Below are 22,143 nucleotides of genomic sequence, written 5' to 3' on the forward strand. Positions count from 1 at the left end.
ACTAAGGACTCAGAAGCAGAGAGGAAAAAGAAGCCGAAGGATCTCCCCAAACACTTCACAAAGTTTAAGAAGGGTGATAGAGTGGTGATTCTGCTAGGAGCAAAGAGACAAGGGAAAACCAATGAGCCAATTAAGGGACCTGCCAAGGTCAAGGAAGTCAACTTGGCAGGGGAAGGCGAGAAGCTTCGACTTGTGTTCATTTGCTGACGACTTAACCAAGGATGAGGAGGATAAACTTGTTGCTCTTCTATGAGAGTACGCCGACATGTTTGCCTGGTCCTTGGAGGAACTTAAAGGAGTCAATCCTAGGGTTGTGACCCATAATATGCCAATGGTTCCAGATGCAGTACCATCAAAGCAACAACCTTACCCTATGAATCCCAAACATGCCTATGCAGTGAAGGAGAAAATCGATAAGCTCCTGAAGGCGGGATTTATATATGAGATTGAGCACACGGATTCAGTATCACCTATAGTGATCGTTATGAAAAAGAATTATTCGAGTGTGTGTGAATTACAAGAAAGTTAATGTTGCTACGAAGAGGGACAACTACCCCTTACCGTATACCAAGCACATGCTAGAGAGGGTAACAGGCAAAGAAGCCTATAGCTTCCTGGATAGCTTCTCTGGCTATAATCAAGTGTAAGTGCACCCTGACGACAAGCACAAGACTGCCTTCACTATGGAGTGGGGTGTATTCGCCTACATCGTTATGCCCTTTGGGCTAATGAATGCGCCTGCGACCTTCCAACGATTAATGTGCACCATATTCAAGGATATGCTTAGATGCGAGCTAGAGATGTTCGTAGATGACTTATACGTACACTCTAGTTGGGCCAAACACTTAGAAAAGTTGAGAGCTGTCTTTGAACGGTGTCGGTTATACAACCTCTCGTTGAACCCCTTAAAGTGCCAGTTCTGAGTGAAGCACGGATGTATCCTAGGGCACATAGTGTCAAGGAATGGCATTGCCACCGACTTCTCAAAAGTCAGGGTCATTATTAACCTACCACCACCCATTAACTACAAGGGCGTTCAGTGTTTCTTAGTCCATACGGGATACTATCGACGCTTTGTACTGAATTATGCACTGATTGCTAGACCATTGTACAAGTTGCTGATCATATTCGAGTGGACTGAGGAATGCCAGCGTGCATATGAAGAGTTGAAGAAGGCTCTCACCACTGCACCAATCTTACGAGCCCCAGACCGGAGCATAACGTTTAATGTACACATAGATGCCTCTAAGTTTGCTATTGGAGCTGTTCTATGCCAGCCTGATGAGCATAACGTAGATTACCCCGTGAGTTTTGCCAGCAGAGGCAGTTCACTGAAACGAAGATAAAGTATTCCACTACAGAAAGGGAAGGGTTAGCCATGGTGTTTGCTGTAAAGAAATTTAGGCATTATCTGTTGGTCACCCCCTTCGTCTTTTTTTTTGACCATCAAGCCTTGCTTTATCTCATGAACAAGCCGTGCGCTACAAGTCGCATAGCTAGATGGTTACTTCTCTTGTTGGAATTAGATTTATTTGTGGTTGTATGTAAGGGAAAGCAGACTACATGGCTGATCACATGCCCCGCATACCCACAGGAGAAGCTGCTGGACAAGGTATACCTGACGACCTACGGGACGCTCATCTCTTTGGCCTGTCTAGTGAAAGAGACTTGTTTAGAGCCAATCTAATGCCATATTGGGCCGATGATGTAGTTCAAGTGCTAGAGAATGGGCTACCTGAGAGACGTATTGAGAAAGCGAGGCTAAGGAGACTTATCTTAAAGATCCAGCCATACCAACTGATCGCTGGCCAACTCTATAGGCTAGAACAAGATAGTTTGTTGCGTAGATGTGTGTGTGAGAATGAGATGCATGATGTATTGAGAGAAGCACATGGTGGAATAGCTGGAGGACACTTTAGTGGGGATACAAGAGCCCGAAAGGTGCTACAATCCCAACTATGGTGGCCCACCCTATTTCCTGATGCTGCTAAATTTGTAAAACACTGCGATGATTGCCAAAGGTCTAAGGTGCCTGTGCGCAAGGATAAGATGGAGTTGACCCCCGTAATAGCACGATAGCCCTTCGAAAAATGGGGCATTGACTTCATTGGACCTATCAGTCTTGTGACACATTACTCCCAAGCACGCTACATCATTGTGGCAACTGATTACTTGACGAAGTGGGAAGAGGCAAGAGCCACTAGGAAGAACGATGCTAGAACCACTGTGAAGTTCTTGTGGGAGCAGGTTCTTTCATGTTTTGGTTGTACAATTGAACTAGTAAGTGATTAGGGCATGCACTTCATTAATGAAGCGATATCCCACCTACTCTCGACCTTCCTAATCATCCATAGAAGGTCCTCGCCCTACTACCCTCAAGCAAATGGCCAAGCGGAATCCACGAATAAATCCTAGTCAACGTGCTTACGAAAATAGTATTCACATCACGAAGTGATTGGGATAACAAATTAATGGCGGCCTTGTGGGCCTATCGTACAGCTTATAAGACGGCTGTAGGACATACGCCCTTTAGGCTGACTTATGGAACGGAGGCCATTCTACCCTTAGAGTTCTTTGTCCCTAGCTTAAGGATAGCAGCTCCAGCTTAAGGATATCAGCCCAGGAGCGTTGGGAGGGAAGAGAGGCTTGGACCAACCGCTTAGTGGAGTTAGAACGTCTCACGGAGACTCGACTCTTAGCCACCCACGCTCTGATTTGTGAGAAGGCACGAAGAAAGATGTGGTTTGACAAGCATGTCAAATAGTGCAACTTTGATTAGGGAGACCTCGTTCTACTATACTCTGTGAAGGGTCACAAACAGAAAATGAAATTTCGAGGACTAAGACCTTTTCGAGTACGTACAATTAGTAGAACAAGCAACGTTGAATTGGAGACGCTCGAAGGTGAAGGAATAGGCTTCTTCAATGGTAGTCGCATGAAAAAGTACTATCCTCCTTTCCATCCGTTACGCGAGCTACCTATGCTTGAAGCCCTTGTCAACGTCTGCATGGCCATTATTACCGAACTGATAGATCAATATGAAGAAGTAGTGGCACCCGCCTACCTACGAATCACGGTCACTGCAGAACGGACGTATTCTTTTGATGCCTTGATCGATGAAGGTGTCGACTATAATATCTTGATCCATGACCATTGGACACTCATTGGTCAACCTAAATTACAGACCACAAACGCTAAACTTAGCCCATTTGGGGGCAACACTTACTCACTCTTAGGAAAATGCAAAGTGGCTGTCTCTATCGAGTCTGAAAGTATACCAGTCTTCTTTTACGTGTTGCCAAACACTAAAGGGGCCAGTAATAAGTCACTACTAGGTCGCACTTTTAAAAAGCAGACGAACTGCAATGTGGACTATAACCTAGATTGTATCCATCTTGCTATAGGCAATGTGCACATAGTGACTACTTTTAGCAAGGGTTATCTTGATCCTTCTACAATTGCAAAGCCACCGATAGAGACTCCTATGACCACACCTATGACCAAGCCTAGGGAGAAGGGCTGTGATATCTCACCCCACGCTCAAACTACTGGAACCAAGCCCAGGAAGGCCATTCACAAGGCCAAAGAGTCCATGCTCATATGGGTGCCAAAATGACAAGGGTCACCTCCTTGTAAACCGTAGAAACTTGCTTCTAAACGCAAAACTATCAGTCACAACCTAAGAGGCAGCTCAGACACTATCGACATAGGCACACTACCACGCCGCGATGGATCCCCAAAGATCTCTTGCAAGCACAAGGATACTATGAGAGAAACCCCTGGATATGGGTGCCTAAGAGTGGACATTCAAGAGGCTCAACTCTAAGCAACCTCACTCCAGCTAGAGAGGCTTGCACATACGGAGCCCAGGCTGCAAAGCAAGCTGGACCAGTAGCGGTTGTGATTAATGAATCCCAACTCATTTATCGTCCAAAGCTAGATGCCCTAGAATTGTCCAAGTTAGAGGAGTCGAGCACCCCCATGCCGGCTCAGATAGAATGCAGCACACCTTCTATGCCACTGGAGCCCCCTACAGCATCTCAAAGTGCTTTTGAGTGCAAAGTCCCATCTGTGACGCCATCAATGGAGCCATCACTGTCCAACCCCATTGTACCATCACCAGTAGCAGGTCTTAGGCCTTCGTATGAAAGACGATCTTTCCTTTCAGTGGCCAAGGATCTTGCTAAGACCTCAGGAGATGACGTAGTGATATGCATCAAGGAGTTAGATAACACCTTCACCACATTCGCTAGGAGCTATGAAATGCTTAACCTAGGACTTCTTGATGAGCCCCTTGCTTCTGATGTTTGTGCGTTGCCATGCACTTGGGAAGACTATAAATTTATGACCGTCAAATTCCCCAAAATTGCTATCGAATTAATCGCTAATGGAGAAATCTCAAAGGAGCAAGCCGTTCTCAGAAGACTAATTACCTCGTACCGCAAGCCTGCTCGCTCTACATCTGAACAAGAACTGGAGGAGCTCACGCAGCTTGCCAGCTCTGCTTCTTCATTCTTACAATTGTGATATGCCTTACGACTCCAATGGGAGAAAAAAGGCTACTGCATCATGACCAATGCCGAACAAAGAAGGGCAATCAAAACAATTGAACACGACCCTACTTATGTGGTACCTCTTTCGTTTAGGGTTTTGGCCATTACACGCAACATACACTTAGATGACCATGTGTTGGCCCACCCTTACATTGACCAATTCCTTACGGAAGAGAAATTGCACGTTGCTAGCCACCTCAACTCCGGGGACATCTTTCATGATGTCTTGACCTATATCACCCAAGCTTCCATACAACCATGTGAACTTGATTGTCATGCCTAGCTTGAATATAACCCTAACCTCTATACTTGGCTGTTGGCCAAGTAACTCGCTCCACAAAGTCCATGTGAGTCCTCCTTCTTCCCTTGCTAATCCTAGAAAGGATTCCTTTAAAACTTAAGGAAGGGGGGGGGGGGGGGGGGAGCAAAGTGAGAGCCAAGTGAAGTAGCAAGGTATAGTGATGGATGAAAATGATCAATTGAATTTAAATAGGAAAGAATGCAAGGAGAAAATAGATGTTGCTTTTGAATTATTTTCAAGTTTCATACCCTTGAGGCAGCACGGCAAATTGTTACATGCATTATTTCTTGGGTTTTTGTTAGTGATGAGTCAACTCATAATGCTAATATTGGCATGGTGTAATGAGAGGCACCTACCATGGCAGGACAAGAAAAGGGGGGTAAACTTCCATTCAGTGAAGAGGAGCTGACGAAGTATGGGATCAGTGTTGAGACACTTGGATTTAGCCAGTTCACGTTCAAATATACCTTGAATTTAGACGATGCTATCTTGGAAGAGCCGACAGTGAAGGAGTTGGTGGATAAATGCAACCTCCGAAAGTATGTGGAAAAGGTCAGACAGGATGTAGATTACAGCATGTGCGATGACTTCTTAAGGAGCTTTGATGAAGGTAGGAGCTGTGGCACAGTCACAGTAAGGACTGGTGACCAGGAAAGAAGGGTGCAAGTGCCCCTTAATGCAGCTATTGTCGAGAAAGCCCTGGGGCTTGTGTCGAAGAAGGAGAGGCACCCAAGAAGAGATGTATATACCATGATGGGAGTCAAAAAAGATGACGTGCACATAGTGGATGGAATCATTTTGGCTGATTTTCCAGACCCCGCAACAAGGATCCAAGCTAAAATGGTCCATGTCCTTTTCTCAAGATAGAGATACAATGCTTTAATAATAGAATCGGGGTGCCATTACTAGAGAGCATCGCTGCAGGAGTTCGAAGGGAGGTGGATTGGAACAGTTTTGTGCAGAAAACTATCAAGAGTTTAGCCGCGCTCCTGGCTCCAGCCATAGCACCAGCTGGTGGGGAGTCTCCTGCCTCTACTGAACGATCCATAAGGAAAAAGCCTGCCTCGAAAGCCTCCACAATCAGATACGGCGGTGTCCTGATGGCAATCATCAATGAGGCTATCAAGGATGCTGGTGTAGATGAAGAGCAAGCTGTGCTTCAAAGCTCACCTCACCACGAGGAAGAAGGCTTGAGTGAAAGGACAAGAAGCAACAAAGGAGAGCCGGAGGTACCATCTACTCAAGCGGCTAAACCATGGGAGCAAAAGAAGAGTGACAAGAGCCAGAAGGAGAAGAAAGAAATACTAAGCAAATAAGAGCGAGCCGCGATGAAGAGGGCTTAAACAGAGTCAAGAAGGGTGGAGAAGGATTGAAGGAAGAAAGAAGAGGAAGAACTCGAAAGAATTAGAGAAGAATCAAAGAGGGCAGAAGAAGAGAGGCAAAGAAGGGCTGAGGAGGAAGCCGAAGAACTAAGAATGAAAAAACTTGCTGAGTTGGTAGAGGCCACTCATAGATCTGTCAAAGAAACCCATGGGGGGGGGTGGGGAGAGATTGATCATTTGAGTCCCCGCCATGAAGTTGAAGCAAGTGGCAGTGTGGAAACGGCCCCAGTAGTTGTAGGCAAGGGCAAGTCCGTGCTGCACCCCCTGCCTTCCTCCTTTGTGCCAGTACCAACCGACACCACAACCACAACCACCCCGCAACCCACGCCCTCTCTAGACATGGCCCAATTGATGAATATGATGTAGCTACTTGTCAGTAAAGTGGCTGAAATTGTACCAGAAGCCGGAGCAAAAAGGCCCGCTGCCGTAGATGCCGAGTCTAGGCAAGATCCAAAACGACAGAAGCTAGAGGCATCAACCACTACAGCCCCTACTCCCATGCCATCTGGTGCCGACTATGACACTTATGTGGCTGAGCTTCTAGCACAATTGGACAAGGCAAAAGAAGAAAAGAAGATAGCCTTGGTGGAGTTAGAGAAAGAAAGGAAAACTTCGGCAGCCTTAAGGCTAGAAGTTTCAAAGCGAGGAGCCGACCATAGAAGGGAAGTGAAAGCGCTACAAGATCAGCTGGAAGCAAAGACCAAGGAATCCCAGGACAATGAGATCCGCCTAAGACAAAGGCTAGAAGATGAAGAGAAAAACTCGTTAATGAAGTTTTGAATCATGGAGTGAATGTGATACAAGGGAACAAGGGTGCCGTAGCACAAGGAAGATGATGAAGACAAACACGAACCACAAACCGCAATGTCCTCTTGAAGGGTGTGAGGGTAGTGGAGAGGCTGGAGAGAAGAGGTGAGCTCGAGAAACAGTAGAAAAACCAACCACCGCCCTAGAGTAGGAAAGGCTGGGAGTTCCCGCATCGGAAGCACAAAGGCTGCAGAATGAGGCACAACGACTGCAAGATGCATTGGAGATTACCAAGGGAGACATAGAGGCCCTCATGGCCATGGCCTTCACCCAAAGAAGATTGCACCTTGCAGAGATCCAAAGTCATGAGTAGCTTGTGCAAGAAAAGTCAGAGCTATTTGCTGAGGTAGAAAAAAGATTCAGCATTGCAAATTAGGCAAAAGAAATTAGACAACCTAGGTTTTTGAGCCAGCTATTCTTCAGTAATTTCTTTTGCTTGGCTAGGGAAAGGAACCAACCTAGGGAAAGGAACCAACCTTTGCAGCTATTTGCTGAGGAATGCCTAGTATTTAGGTTGGAGGATCTCCTCCCATCTATTAACCGCTTCCTCGCAAATTTTTCTTCTTGCCCAGATCCAGCCTTCTTCACTACCTGTAATTACCTTAGGCTTATCAAGTTCCTGCTAATGCAGAGACCCACAGTTGAGGAAGCCCAACTTTTTTGACATCAACCTAGGAATAGATAGTAGAGCCATGACTAGACTAATGATGAGGGCAACCCTGCTTTCCTCCTCTTGCCTAGAAATCTTAGAAGATATGAGTGATACCCGCTTCACGAGGTGCAATCATCCTTTCTTGTCATCCACACCTCTGAAGGCCCGAGCCGATATTAAAGAATATCTACAAAGTCGCGCATTCCTATCCCAATGCTTGTGACCACCTCATAATCTAGCTGAAGGTGATAGGCATTATAGCCAAGACAACTTCCTTGTATGCAATTCTTAAAAAAAAAAGCCACGAGGGCTCACTTCACTCACTACACCCAGGGTTTACACCTAGCCCCTCCCCCACTTCACGCTTAGGGCACATCAAGAGTAGGACTTCCAGACCTGTTACCCTAAGTTTTGCACTGCACCTCCAACAACACACGAACTGGGTCCTCAAGTGTGGGACATTACCAAGGTCTTACCCAAGGTTAGACCCATCTCCCAGTTCCACTACACATGCACTTATACCACACCGTGAGACAGACACACCCCTTAGGGAGTGCACAACTTTCTCTTGTAGGCTATGATCGTGACTCAGTGAATGGCTACCCAGCTAAAGAAGGTCATCCATGACATCCACTAATGACCAAGAATTTTTCCCTGAGTCAGACATGACACCACTACAGCAGCTTCAGGAGCTTTTGCATATTCCAATGGTTGGATGGACCAACATGCTTGATGTAGCCGACCATCTGCCTATTGATGGCTACCATGACTGAACCAAATCAAGCAGAAGGAACACTCAGTGATGGACCCACCATTGGCATAGATTTTGGAACCTCATATTCTCCAAATGATTAGAGATGCCCATGCAAAACCTTTATTAGCCGTTGCAGAATGGGAGCTACAACTGTGTGAGAAATGCCGAGCATCTTCATGAAGTCTAAAGCACGCCGGAATCTCTCCCGGTCATAATTAATCAAACTCCATCACCTCGCATTCACAACAACACCTTTTGATTGTGGTCATCTACCCACCAGTTCCAGTTAGCAATAGCCCCAACTACCCCACTACTCCCCACCACAGCGCCATGGGACTGGCACTCAACTAGGAGGGGGGTAATGTTTACAGCAGCACAGAGGAGCGGGAAAATGGAAAAAGGACATATGTATGGGGAGACCAAGTCAAAAAGCAATAGTTTGCTGCCACCTTTCAGGAGAAAGCTATGGACTACTTTTCGAGTTATGGTATGGTAGCCTTCAATTCATATGATACTTTAAAAATAATAGGCAAGTTTCGTAAGGACAAAACTCCGAGAGATATTCTAAGGAAGATCAAGAAGATAAAACAAAAGGCTATGCTGATGGAGGACTTTGCCCAAAAATTTAGGAACCTGTTAAATAGGCTAGATGCTGATGATACACCTTTAGTGGAAATGCAGATTACCTATTTTATGAAGGGCTTGAGAGGTAAGATTCAGAATTCTATTGCCAATGTAGAGATGGGTCAGAATGATACATTGGACACATTCCTAAGGGCAACTACGAGAGTCGAAAAAAGACTTGGTACCTCTAGACCTAAGAACAGTAAAGATGAGGACTCTTCGGACTGTTCGGACTCAAATTATGATGTAGATTCAAGGTCAGATTTAGACAAATAGTGATGGATGAGGATAGTGATTACAACTCCAATTCAAATGATGATTCAAGTGACTTTGATGATGATAACTCTAGCAAGAGGAGGCATCAGAAGAAAAAGAAGAAATCAGGATCAGCCAATACTAAAAAGAAGAAAGAAAAGGACAAAGATAAGAGGAAGTCAGAGGATAGAAAGTTAGATAAAATGATAAAACAGAAGCTAAAAGGTTTGGGTATTTTTGAAAGTAAGAATAAGGAAAAGCATTGTGAGATATGCTAGAGAAAGGGCCATGAGACTAGGACTTGCTGGTATAATCCTAATGTCAGGATGGCACAACAGATGCCAGTAATGTAGGCTAGGCCAAGACCTATTCAACCAACTGTAGTAAATCAGATTATTCCTGACACCATGCCACAAAGACTCTTCAGAGGACCTAAAAGAATGCAGGCTAGACAACATTGGGGAAAATTTAAGGCACAATAGCAAACTACCGAAATGGGAGCATGCCACTATTGTGGAGGTCAAGACCACTTTGTTGGACCAAACTATGAACTTTGGGCAAGGCATAGGAGTGAGAGAGGAATGCCAGTAGCAAGGTCCCACAATGATGGAAGACCTGCAGGAGCATCTCATCAATAGCATCCACCTACCCCAATTGCAACAGTCCTTATAGAGTTACTTGATCAAGATGAGAAAAGACAATCTCTTGATGGTACAGGAACTGCTAGCCATAAGAGAATTCAGTAAGAGAAGGTTCAAGAAGAGGTAAAGGAGGTGTCATGTAACACTAATGCTATAAGTATGGATGTTCATGGTGATTGTTCTAATTGCATTGAAATAGAGGAATGTTAAGAGGAACCAATGGTTTTAGCAGTAACCAAAAGTCAAGGTGGTATGAAGCTTGATTGGTAGGAATAAGAGAAGATAAGGAAAAAGGCAACAAGGCAGGCGATAAAGGTGCAAAAACTTGTTGAAAAATGCGAAGTTGATCAACTTGATGATGTAGGAAATTCAGGTCTGCAGAGACCTGAATTGCACGAGCGGTTTCCTGAGATTTAGGAATATGCTCCTGAACAACGAATTCAGTCTCCTGAAGATTAGGAGCAAATTCTTGATAGTATTGTTGCTCAAAAATTACAGCAAGGAGGCTCAAAAGAGCTATTCCAAGCTTTAGCAAAGTGTTCTCTGCATTTAACTTTGGATCAAATCTTGGATCTAATACCGAGATTTAAGGAGAAGTTACTTCTGAAGGTCAGGCAGAAGCAACAAGAAGTCCTTAAAAGTATAGCAGTTCAGGATCAAATCGTTCCTGACTGTCAAACAGTGATACCAACCCAACAAGAAGTGGTGGATTATAAAGTATCTACCATTCAGGTTGAGTATGTAAGTACTAAGTATGATGATGTTCTATTGGATGGAGGTTCAAGAGTTAATATACTTCCTAAACATATATTTTTGGCAAATAAGCAAGAAGAGTTATCGCTAGCCCCATTTCAGGTTCAGATGGTAGACCAAAGGAGGTTTCAACCTTTGGGTATTCTTAGAAATCAACAAATTCGAGTAGCTGGCCTGAAGTTTAGGGTCAGTTTTGTGGTCTTGAGAATGTCCGAAATTGGGGATTCTTATACAATGATTTTGGGGAGGCCATGGTGTAGATTGGCTAAACTCAAGGAGAATTGGGGAAATGATTATGTGTGTATTCCAAGAGGACTCAAGGAAATCAGGTTATCTACAGTGAATAAGGTTATTTTGAAGAGTTCATCTAGACCTGTCATGGCCCAAACTATTAACCTTGCAGTTGAAGTAGAAGATGCTGAGGAGGAATTATATCTTCAAGCAAATCCTTTCATATTTCCAAATTTTGAGATAGATGTTGATGGTATTATACAAGGGTATCAAGAGCAATCCAATATGGCTGGAGATGTATTTCTAGAGCAGCAACCTGTTGAAAATGCAGGTCAAAATCAGCCTGCAAAACAATTAGAAGGTTTTCTTGAAGGTCAGGAGAATTCTGAATTTCAAGACATGTCAGGGCATGAAAGGAATAAATTAATTCAGGACCAAGACACCACTCATCCTGAAGTTTGTAGCACGAAATACTTGATAAATAGCAAATTGGTATGGAAAGCTTCAGGGAGAGTGCTGGTACAATGGATGAGGAAGGGTAGAAAGCTATTGTTCAAGCCGAATTAAGATATGAGCATACAATGAGAAGATTAGCAAGAGTGGTTGAAGATGAGGTTCACGAGGTTAACGTGAATGTTGAAGGCGAGCTTAAACCCATCAAGGTCAGTATTTTTTGTGGAATATAATTTCAAGCAGGATCTAATTCAGTTGTGCAGAGAGTTTCAAGGTATTTTTGCTTAGGATTATATAGACATGAAGGGATTCGATCCAACTGTGTGTCAGCACAAGATAAACTTGAAAAAGGATGCCAAGCTTGTTGTTCAAAAGAGGTATAGAATGAATCCTAATTATGCCAAACAAGTCAAGGAGGAAATTGACAAGCTTTTGAGAGTTGGGTTTATCAAATCGGTTAATGAGGTTAGTTGGTTATCTCCTATTGTTGTAGTGTCAAAGAAGAATGGGAAGATTAGAGTTTGTGTGGATTACATGAAATTAAATGTAGCTACCATTACTGATCCCTGTCCCATTCCTTTTACTGATTCTCTTCTAGATGATGTAGCAGGTCATGAGATGTATAGTTTCCTGGATGGTTTTTTAGGATATAACCACATCAGAATGCATCTAGAAGATATGAATAAGGTAACTTTCATTATAGAGTGGGGAGCATATGTTAGCACAATTATGAACTTTGGGCCGAGAAATGGACCGCCTGAATTTCAAGGAGCTGCTCACAAAACCTTTGAACCATATTTAACAACTTTTATGAGAGTATTCATTGATGATTTTTGTGTTTTTGGTAGCAAAGCGGAGCACTTAAAACACCTTAGACTATGCTTTCAGAGATGTAGAATGTTTGTATGTCATTAAATCCTTTCAAGTCAGTGTTCGTAGCCAAAAGAGGTGTGTTGTTGGGTCATATCGTGTTTGAAAAGGGTATGAGTATAGACCCTAGAAAGATTGCAGTTGTGCAGAAGGCTGAGGCTCCCAGTAATATGCAAGAAATCATGAGGTTTGTGGGGTAAGTTAAGTGGCATAATAGATACTTAAGGTACCTATCACATATCTGTTCTCCTCTTACAACTCTCACAAAGAAAGGAATTCCGTTTGTTTGGAGGGAAGATCAGGAGAGAGCTTTTAGTGTTTTGAAAAAAATGTTGGTGGTGGCTCCAATTTTACAAACTCCAATATGGGATTTACCTTTCCATATTTTTGTTGATGCATCTGATTTGGTTGTGGGAGCTATTCTTATGCAGGATAAAGTGTCTGGTTGGTACAGACCAATTTATTATGCAAGCAGGAGATTGAGTGCTACGGAGAAGAATTATTCAGTTACGAAAAGGGAAGCACTTGGAATGGTCTTCTTGGTGTAAAAATTTAGACATTATTTATTGGAAAATGAGGTTGTTTTCCATGTGGATCATCAAGCATTGCTGTTTTTGATTAATAAGCCCCAATGTTGACAGGTAGATTGGCTAGATGGATGCTGCTGCTGCAAGAGTTTGATTTTAAGATTATTCATACCCTTGGAAAAGAGCATGCGATTGTTGATTATCTAAGTATATTGCAAACTGATGAGCCTGAAGTAGGAATTCATGATCAGTTACTTGATGCTAAACTTTTTGAGGTTTAGGTGCTTGACCTTGATTCATACTATGACCAGAGGCTACATTTCCTGAAGTCAGGAATTATGCATGCACACCTTTCAACAAATCAGAGAAGAAGGTTGGCATTAAAGAATAGATTATTTTAGGTCATTTTGAACAACTTTATAGAAGGGGAGTTGTTAATGTATTGAGATGATGTGTTTCTGAGTTTGAGCAACCAACAGTATTGCATGAAGCTCATTCTGGATTATCAAGAGGTCATTTTTCAAGAGAGATTACAGGTATGAAAATTTTGCAGGCAGGTCTTTGGTGGCCTACTGTGTTGAAAGATGCTTATCAATATGCCAAAGAGTGTTTGCAGTGTCTGAAGGAAGGTCAACCACTTGATAGGGATAGGATACTGGATCATCTTGTATTACCACTTGAACCAATTCAAAAATGCGGAATTGACTTTGTCGGGCCCATCAGACTAGCAGATAAACGGACAGGTTATAGATACATTTTGGTCTGCACTAACTATGCTACAAAGTGGGTAGAAGCTCAGGCATTAAAGGATAATAAAGGAACAAGTGTGGCCAAGTTTTTATACTCTAATATTATGACCACATTTGGTTTTCTTGTTGAGCTAATTAGTGATCAGGGAAAGCATTTCTTGAATCAAGTGATTAGAGAACTGACTATCAGGCATATGATTCTGCACAAGAAATCTACTCCCTATCACCCTCAAGCTAATGGTCAAGCTGAAAGTTCTAACAAGATTTTACTCCGCATCTTGAAGAAAATTGTCGAGGATAATAGGGAGGATTGGGATATTAAACTTGATTCAGCATTATGGGCCTTTAGGGGACAACATATAAAGTTGCCACATGGCTTACAACTTTTAGGTTGGTTTATGGTTTGGAAGCAGTGGTTTCTATGGAATTTGTAGTTCCAAGTTTGAGAGTTGCTGTTATGCACAAGATGGACCTAAAGAATCAATGCAGCATAGACTAGAACAACTTTTGAAATTAGAAGAGGACCGGATATTAGCAGCTTATATTATGGGTGTCACACAATAGAGGAGACATGCATGGGTTAATAGGCATGTCAAGAAGAAAATTTTTCAGGAGGGAGACTAGGTTGTAGTATATAACTCTTGCCTTTGCAAGTTTCCCAGTAAGATGAAACTTAGGTATGCAGGTTTCTTTGTTATTTTCAAGGATATGGGTTAGGGTACTTTTTTGCTGCACGACTTGCAAGGAAATGTTTTATACCTTGCAGTGAATGGGTTTAGGCTTAAGTGGTTAGTACAACCATATTATTAAAATGTTCATGTTATCATTCAAAACGGGACAAAGGAATCAGTTATTGGTAGTTACATGTGTGAATGGTCTAAATCTTATGATGTTGAGGTGACACTTAGCACAAAACAGGGTACACTGAGAGAAGACTTGGACTTTGACATGCAAAGGGAAAAGGGCATGTGTTCATTTGGGAGTTTTTCTCCTTCTCCACTCTCGACACATTCTCGGTTTGCAACTCTCATTGTAATGACACATACTCACTGCTTTTCAGCTTGGAAGCTGTCCATGAAGTGTGGTCACCAGGAAGATGACAATGATGAGCTCTATGTGGCCAGTGATGACGACACATCGGTGTAGTAGGGAGACGAAGAGGTAACACCACCGAAGGCTCCATTTTCCAGTCCTAGCGCTGTTGGAACTCCCTTCATGGACTCCACTTTGTATTTGAATGTTGAGGCAAAGGTTCATCGGTCATGGTTGCAAAGGATCGGATTGTATGATTATGCTCGTTTGCCATGGGATCGGTGGGCATCGAATGTGCATGCCTCCATACAAATGGATATTTTGAGGCACTCAAATTGCAAAATTGCAGGTCATTTTGAGTTGACCCCTACCATTGTTTGCACTTCCTATGAATGATAGTTTGATTGCATATCGGTGCACGGAAGACCAGATGCATTATGTTTTTGGTGACCTAGTAGGGGCCTAGGAATATTTATGTTTTAAAATGCATTGATGGTGTTATGAAATTGTAGTTGTGTTGGTTTATGGAACGCTTTATGATGTTCATCAAGACAATAGCATTGCTAGAGATACTTATGGGATTCTTTACTATGTAGAGAATTTAGGGATGCCAAATTGGGCGAGCCTTATGTTTGAGAGGCTTATGATTGACATTAAAATTTAAAAAACCAAGAAGGTTTTTTTAAAATCTCGGATGGGTTGTTTTCTAGTAGGGTTGTATGAGCATGTACGAGTTTTTTATCCAGAGCTTACGGCTGAGTATTTGTTGAAAATGGATGTTACTTCTTTGGACGAAGATGTAGTGGAAGCCGATCCTAAAGTTGATGTTTCTCATGAGCTTAACAATGTCAATGATGCTCATGATATGTTTGATGGTGATGTTGGAAACATGCTATTTATCGTGACTTGGAACAGGTTGGATATGATGAGGCATATGCCAAGCAAGTGGCTTCCAAATTTGTTAAGGGAGACCATAGAGATGCAAGTATTAAAGATGTACTTGATGTTGGTAAGCAGTATCATGGGAATGCTTCTAAAATGGATGGTAATTTTTATGCAAAGAAGAAGCAAAAAATTGGGAAGATATGGTTGAGGAGTAGGTGGGCATCAGAGGAGAAAAATAAAGATATTAATCTTGATGCTCGGAATCATCTTGGCAATGACTTTGGTGATCAACATGTGGTTGAAGGTACAATAGAAATTCCTTCGGGTTTAACCGGTTGTCAGATGTATAATGGTCAGTTTGACAGTTTCTCTAATGCTATTGGAGTTATGCAGAAACTCATGGCATACTTCCAGGATTATGATAAGCGGAATGCTCAGATTGCTGTTCGGGTTACTGAATTGCAGGATTAGTTGGCTGCCAGGCAAAAGGCAATTGAGGAGTTGAATCAGAAGCTACAACAAAAGTAGTCAGAGTATGATGCATTAGAATTGGATCTTGGGGTTAAAATTGTAGATATGCAACAAATGTTGGATAGAAACAAAATATCTACTGCACTTTTTGAAAAATGGACTAGTGAACTTAGGACTCAATGTTTGGAGGAGATGCAGTCTTTTATGGGGAAACATGTTCAACTTCAGGTTGATTATCAAATGCTATTGGAGAGATTTCAGCCATTGCAAGGAGTGGAAAAGCAAATTTTGAGCAATGTTGAAGTTGAAGTGGATGCTTCAGTGATATTGAAGTCTGACTTTGAGGATATTAGAAATGCATTGGTGGATGATATCAAAGTTGCATGGCAAATGGTTGCAGATAGGTTTGATGGTATGATTTCTCGGCCTTATCATATGCTTAAAAATGTCTTTGTGTTAGTAGATTATGAGGATTTCATGCATGAGAGAGATGCTTTGAGATTGAAAGTGGAAGAATTGGAGACAAAACGCACTGATCTAAATACAAGATTGAAGAAGGCATTAGATGCAAAAAGAGCCAGTGAAGAGCATGCGGTTTCTTTGTTGCAGCATAGAGATTTTTAGTCTAATGAGCATGATTTTGTCATTAAGGAGGTGGTTCATAAACTTCATCAGGATTTTTCTGTTATGGATCATGGGATAGTTCAGAATCATGATGTTGGTGATGTGGCATCTAAGATATCTTCGTGCACAGACATTGTTTTATATACTTCTAGATCTGTCTAGCTGTTACTTTGGATGTAGTTTTGTTTTGTTCATGACATCTTTTGATCATCCCACTAACTCTTTGAACCAATTATGCAACTGTACAAGAGGACTATGAGTATCCTAGAGGGGCTCTACTCATGGTTGCTCAATGTGGCTTGTTAAGAGGTGTAAGGCCTCTGGCAAGGCACAATTGTGTTATCTGAGTAGTTCTTTATCATATTTAGTTTTCATATGTTCAGTTAGGCATCTACATGCTTGTGGGTTCGAGTCATGACTATTCTAGTCATCCACCGGGCTGTGCCAAGTGTTAGAACTTGAACTTCACCATATATTTAGTACTATTTTGCACCTTAGTATTAGTATGCATGTAGTCTTTTGGATCATCATATGCAAAGTAGTCCTTATACTTCATATGATGTTTCGTCTGAAATTCAGGGCGCAGGTAAAAGACATTAGGTAGTTGTATTTGAGCAGTTGCTTTTTGATCAGAAATGGAATACAACTGAGTGTAGCGCCTAGAACTAGCGGTGGCTGATGTTTGATCTCATTATCTTTTGCTTTTCTCTTGAGTGTTAATGTTATTCTCTTTTGTTCAATCAATGATGGTTATGGAGATAGGAAATAGCGCAATATTTGATGATAAAAAACTCTATGTTGCTTACGATGTGTGCTTTGTGTTTGAATGTATTTCTTGAATGCTATGAAGTGCTAATGGCTATAAATACATTCAAGAAGTTCTCTGCTGTATTGTGATGTTCTCTCACGTAGAACACTGTGTCTGAATTGTTATGATATTCTAAGAGGGCAGAACAGCAACCATAGCTAAATAACCTAGTCACAATCACCCATAGGCCTTCAATCATCTTATCAATGCTGATCCATCCTCAAATTGGCATCTGATTTCTCACTGGAAGAAGGATTTTTCCTTGTTGGTCGTAGCTTCGAGAGACTGATTCCACTCTAAGCAGTGGTATGACACTTGATTGAACTAATCCAACATGCTCATTGTCAACTACGTCTAGGTGCTCTAACCACATATGATCACAAATCACCTTGATTACTCCTCTTTCCACCCTAAAAGCACTAGCCTCTCAAGGTTTAGAGACTCATCATCCGAATCCTCATACTCAGACTATTCATTGCTCTCATGGTTCCCATTCATAGGGCTTTTCTCATCTGCAAAATGAGGGCCTAGTTGTATAATAGATTTAGGTAATGCACCTTAGTCCATTGCCACTTCGGATTCTCTATGAGATACTTGAGAGGTTTAAAATTTACAGTTGGGGTATCAGCTAGCTCTCTCATCAAGTACTCCAGAAATTTATGGAGTTCAAGTTTATTACTGGTATATGGTAGGTGTTAAGATATTGAGGATGCATGCTAAGGAGGATCGCTGATGAACAAATAGACAATCATAATGAGGCATAAGCATTGACAAAGAAGATCAATTGATATTATCCAAGCATAATGCAAGTCAACTAATGAGAATGACTAATAGAATGAGGGTGGGGATGAGTGCCTTTTATAGGCTTACAATAGGTGGTATTGGTAGGTGGAGAAAGGTGGAAAGTGGCCATGGTATTCACCAACTGTGGATTTAATAAACCATGCATACATGACCTAGTCTAAGGCTTTATTTGCAATGTGTTTCTTTGCCTTGTTTGTTCCTTGCAAAGAGACTATGGTGGATGTGATCACATTTCTCAATACCCCTCCTCAATCACAACCAAGAAAGATGCTGAGTACATAGAGGCTGTCATGAGTAGAACCTTGCTAAGTGTAAACATGGAAAGAACCAACCATACAAAGCTAGAGGTTGTTACAAGGCCTCACTAAGTGTGTAGAGGCTGTAGTGTATAGAGGTTACATTGAGAAGTATAGGAGCTTATGGTGGGAATATTAGGCAAGTCCACATTTAAACTTAAAAAAGTCTATTAGAAAATGAGCTACAAAAGAGGGAGTGGCGAGTCCTATCCTTTTGTTCTTGGGGTTCTTGTTCGTGTTCTTGTTCTTGTTCTTCTTCTTCTTCATTGTTGTCTTCATCTTCTTTGACTATAGCAAGATATGTTCTTTGAGACCTTTTCTTAGCATAGCAAAATTTCTCAATATGCCCAGTTTTCTTACAAAAGTCACAAACCATGCTCTTCTTCCTTTTCACATAGACGAGTTGTTGGTCTCCTCTTGGGGTGCTTGTTTCTCCCTTATTCTTGATCTTCTTTTCCTCTTCTAGGAGAGAGGATTTGATATCCACAAGCTTTGGCTTTGGCATGTTAATTGATGTGGTAGACACATTATCAAACTTAGGTGGAAGACTCTTGAGAAGCACTCCAATGCAAATGTCCTCATCCATCTTCAAGTTAATTCCTGCAACTTATGTCAACAAGCTTTCCATATAATTCAAATGAGTTGCAAGTGAGGTACTACTTTGCATGTCAAGCCTAAAAAATTCAATCAATAAGCCATATTTGGAGGATTTTGAATGAGCTCCAACCAAGGTTTCGAATCGATCCCATGTCGCGTGAGAGGTTTCACAATCATCAACATGATGAATGTAGCTGTCATCAAGTTAGAGCTTGATAATAGCTTGAGCCTTATCATCATTTTTATCCCATATGACTGAAAGTGCAGCTTCCCTTGGTTTCTTCTCTTGACCACTTGTGATTGACCACCACAAGCCTTTCTTCATTAGGATCAGTTTGCCATGCATGGATTTCGACACCATTGAATTGCGATGTCGGTGAGTCCTTGCCCATGTTGAGGCTGCACGATCAGTAGAAAATCAACATCAAAATTTTTAGATTTCAGTAGCAAGAGGGTTGAGCACAAGTGCCAAGAAGCACTAGGTGATTAGTATCAAGAGATACTAGGTGACTAGGTGACCAGTATGCCCTTTGAACTTGGGATTTTCAAGGTCTTGCAAGTCAGCGGTCCGAGTCTTCCCCTTTGATGCTGGAGTAGCAAAAAAATCAGATTTGATCATAGACAAAGCTGATTGTGTTAGATGACATAAGTGCTAAAAGCACTAGATGAGTGTCAATGGACACTATTCTTGTATCTTCTTAGATTGAACTTGAATCTTCCAAAATGTCCCCTTCTTGCTAGTTTGATGCTTCAAATGTTACTGGAAAACAAGTAGTAACTCTAACCCAAGTTGAAAAAAGTCCAATTGACTGAAAAGAGTGAGAAAATGAAGTGAAATAGAAGCTTGAAGTTTAATGGCTATGGAGTCTGCATTAGGGTTTTCGAGGGCAACCTAGTTTTTCAGCTCCTGTGAATTGAATAGCTGATTATTTTCAAAAATTTATTTATAAAAATGAAGCTTGGTGGATAGGCTACCAAAAACCCATGATGATTGTCAGCATCGTGGCATGTGCAGGTGGATTGAGCAATACGAATGGAAATGGCACAAATCTGGGCAGCTATTCATTGCAGGCGCAATGCTAGGGTTAAGAGGTGATAATGTGAGGCTTTGAGATGATAGGGAGGAGTGCCCTGAGTCAAGGAAGATTTTCCTAGAAGGAAGCATGAGATGAAATGGCATGGGAAGAGAGATTCAAGTCCTCCACTGAAGGTGGGTAGCTATGGAGGTAGGTGAGAGATTCATGGGAAAGTGGAGGGAGCGAAAAATTCAAACTGGAATGACCCAATCAATGGCCTAATGACTCATTAACTTGAGATCTGCTCTGATACCATGTTAAAATATTGAGGATGCATGATAAGGAGGATCACTGATGGGCAAATAGACAATCATAATGAGGCATAAGCATTGACAAAGAAGAACAACTAATATTATCCAAGCATAATGCAAGTACAACTAATGAGAAGAATGACTGATAGAATGAGTGTGGAGATGAGTGCCTTTTATAGGCTTACAATAGGTGGTATTGGTAGGTGGAGAAAGGTGAAAAGTGACCATGGTATTCACCAATTGTGGTTTTAATAAACCATGCATACATGACCTAGTCTAAGGCTTTATTTGCAATGTGTTTCTCTGCCTTGTTTGTTCCTTGCAAAGAGGCTATGGTGGATGTGATTGCACATTTCTTAACAATAGGCGATAGGCATTGGTCAGCTAATGGAACTCTTGGCCATCATGTAGAGAGGTACTGATAATGTGGCATCATTCTTGGGTAACTTAGAAGCTATGATGCCATTGGGCTTACTAGTTGCTTCTACAGCTTGCCTATGATAATCCTCATTGTCCGAGAAGGCAAGTCGATGGTTGCCAGTACATGCATCCAATCATGATTATCCTTAGGGAAAGAAATGTACTTAGTTAAGGGTTCATATTCACACTTTTCTTGTGAGTCACCCTTTAGTATTGTAGAGATATCATCAAGGTCACTGGTGAAGTTTTCCAAGTGTCCATCTCTACTCGAACAGGTTGTATTTTGTTGCCCAAGAATATTAGGCTATTATCCCAATCCTTTATCACTCGAGTATTTCTCATCCATGGCATGCCCAATAGAATATTGTAGTCCATTCCCTTCACATGACTATGAAGTTAGCTAAGAAGTGGATTCCTGCTATCTTTGAAGGCCAATATTTTAGCACTCCAAATGGTCTGACTTTCATTCCATTTGCCAATGTATCATTAAACCATGTAGTTTCCACTAGTGGGTTTACCCAAGTTTGCAGAACTATGTGGCTAAGCACACTAACTCTTGCTCATGTGTCCAGGATTCCTTTCTGTGTGGCATCACCTAATGCAACAATAGGTAAGATTGCATGCATTTTCATGCCCTCCCAAAAGGCATTCACTTGTAGAGATTTAGATAATGGGTTTAGGGTTAAGCTTGGTATATGCATCTCTACATCATGGTCTAATGCCTTTTTGCCAATACTCTTGGACAGTTTGTGTGTTCATGGCATCTAGATTATGCTTGTATGGTGCTACATGGGGTGTTGATGTGCCTCTTGATCTCAAGTGTGCAGGGGAGACTTTGTGGACTCATGCTAGAGAGCTCATTAATCTCATCCTCCATGATAGGCTTTGCATTTTGCAGGTGCATTTGAGCTTGTTTCATCCACTCTTTGACTTTGTCCACAACTTCTAATTGGTGCTATGGGTATGGGTATTCTCCAACCTTGGCACTTTCCTTTTCCATTGTCTTAAGAGCAGATGTTTATGTCTCTATGTTCGTAACATTTTTTCCTTTGGTTAGTGTGGTGGCACTATCAATTTTGAGTGTTATCTTGGCGTTCACCCTCCTTCTCCTTCTCTGGCTCTTCTTTCCATCAGATGTTGAATTTGAGTTGTTAGGATACTGACCCTCTTTGTTTGAGCTCAGGTCATGATGTTTAGTGGGATTGGCATGGCTTCATTATCAGGTATTTTGACACTAAAGAGTCCAAGTGGTGCTAATGGCACAATTGCCATACTAGTGGAGGGTTTTTGTATAGAGCAATCAACTTACGAATGTGTAAATCCATAC

This window comes from Lygodium microphyllum, chromosome 29 (assembly GCF_053477565.2).
Source record: "Lygodium microphyllum isolate KBCC chromosome 29, Lygodium_microphyllum_v1.1.10, whole genome shotgun sequence".
Lineage (NCBI taxonomy): Eukaryota > Viridiplantae > Streptophyta > Polypodiopsida > Schizaeales > Lygodiaceae > Lygodium > Lygodium microphyllum.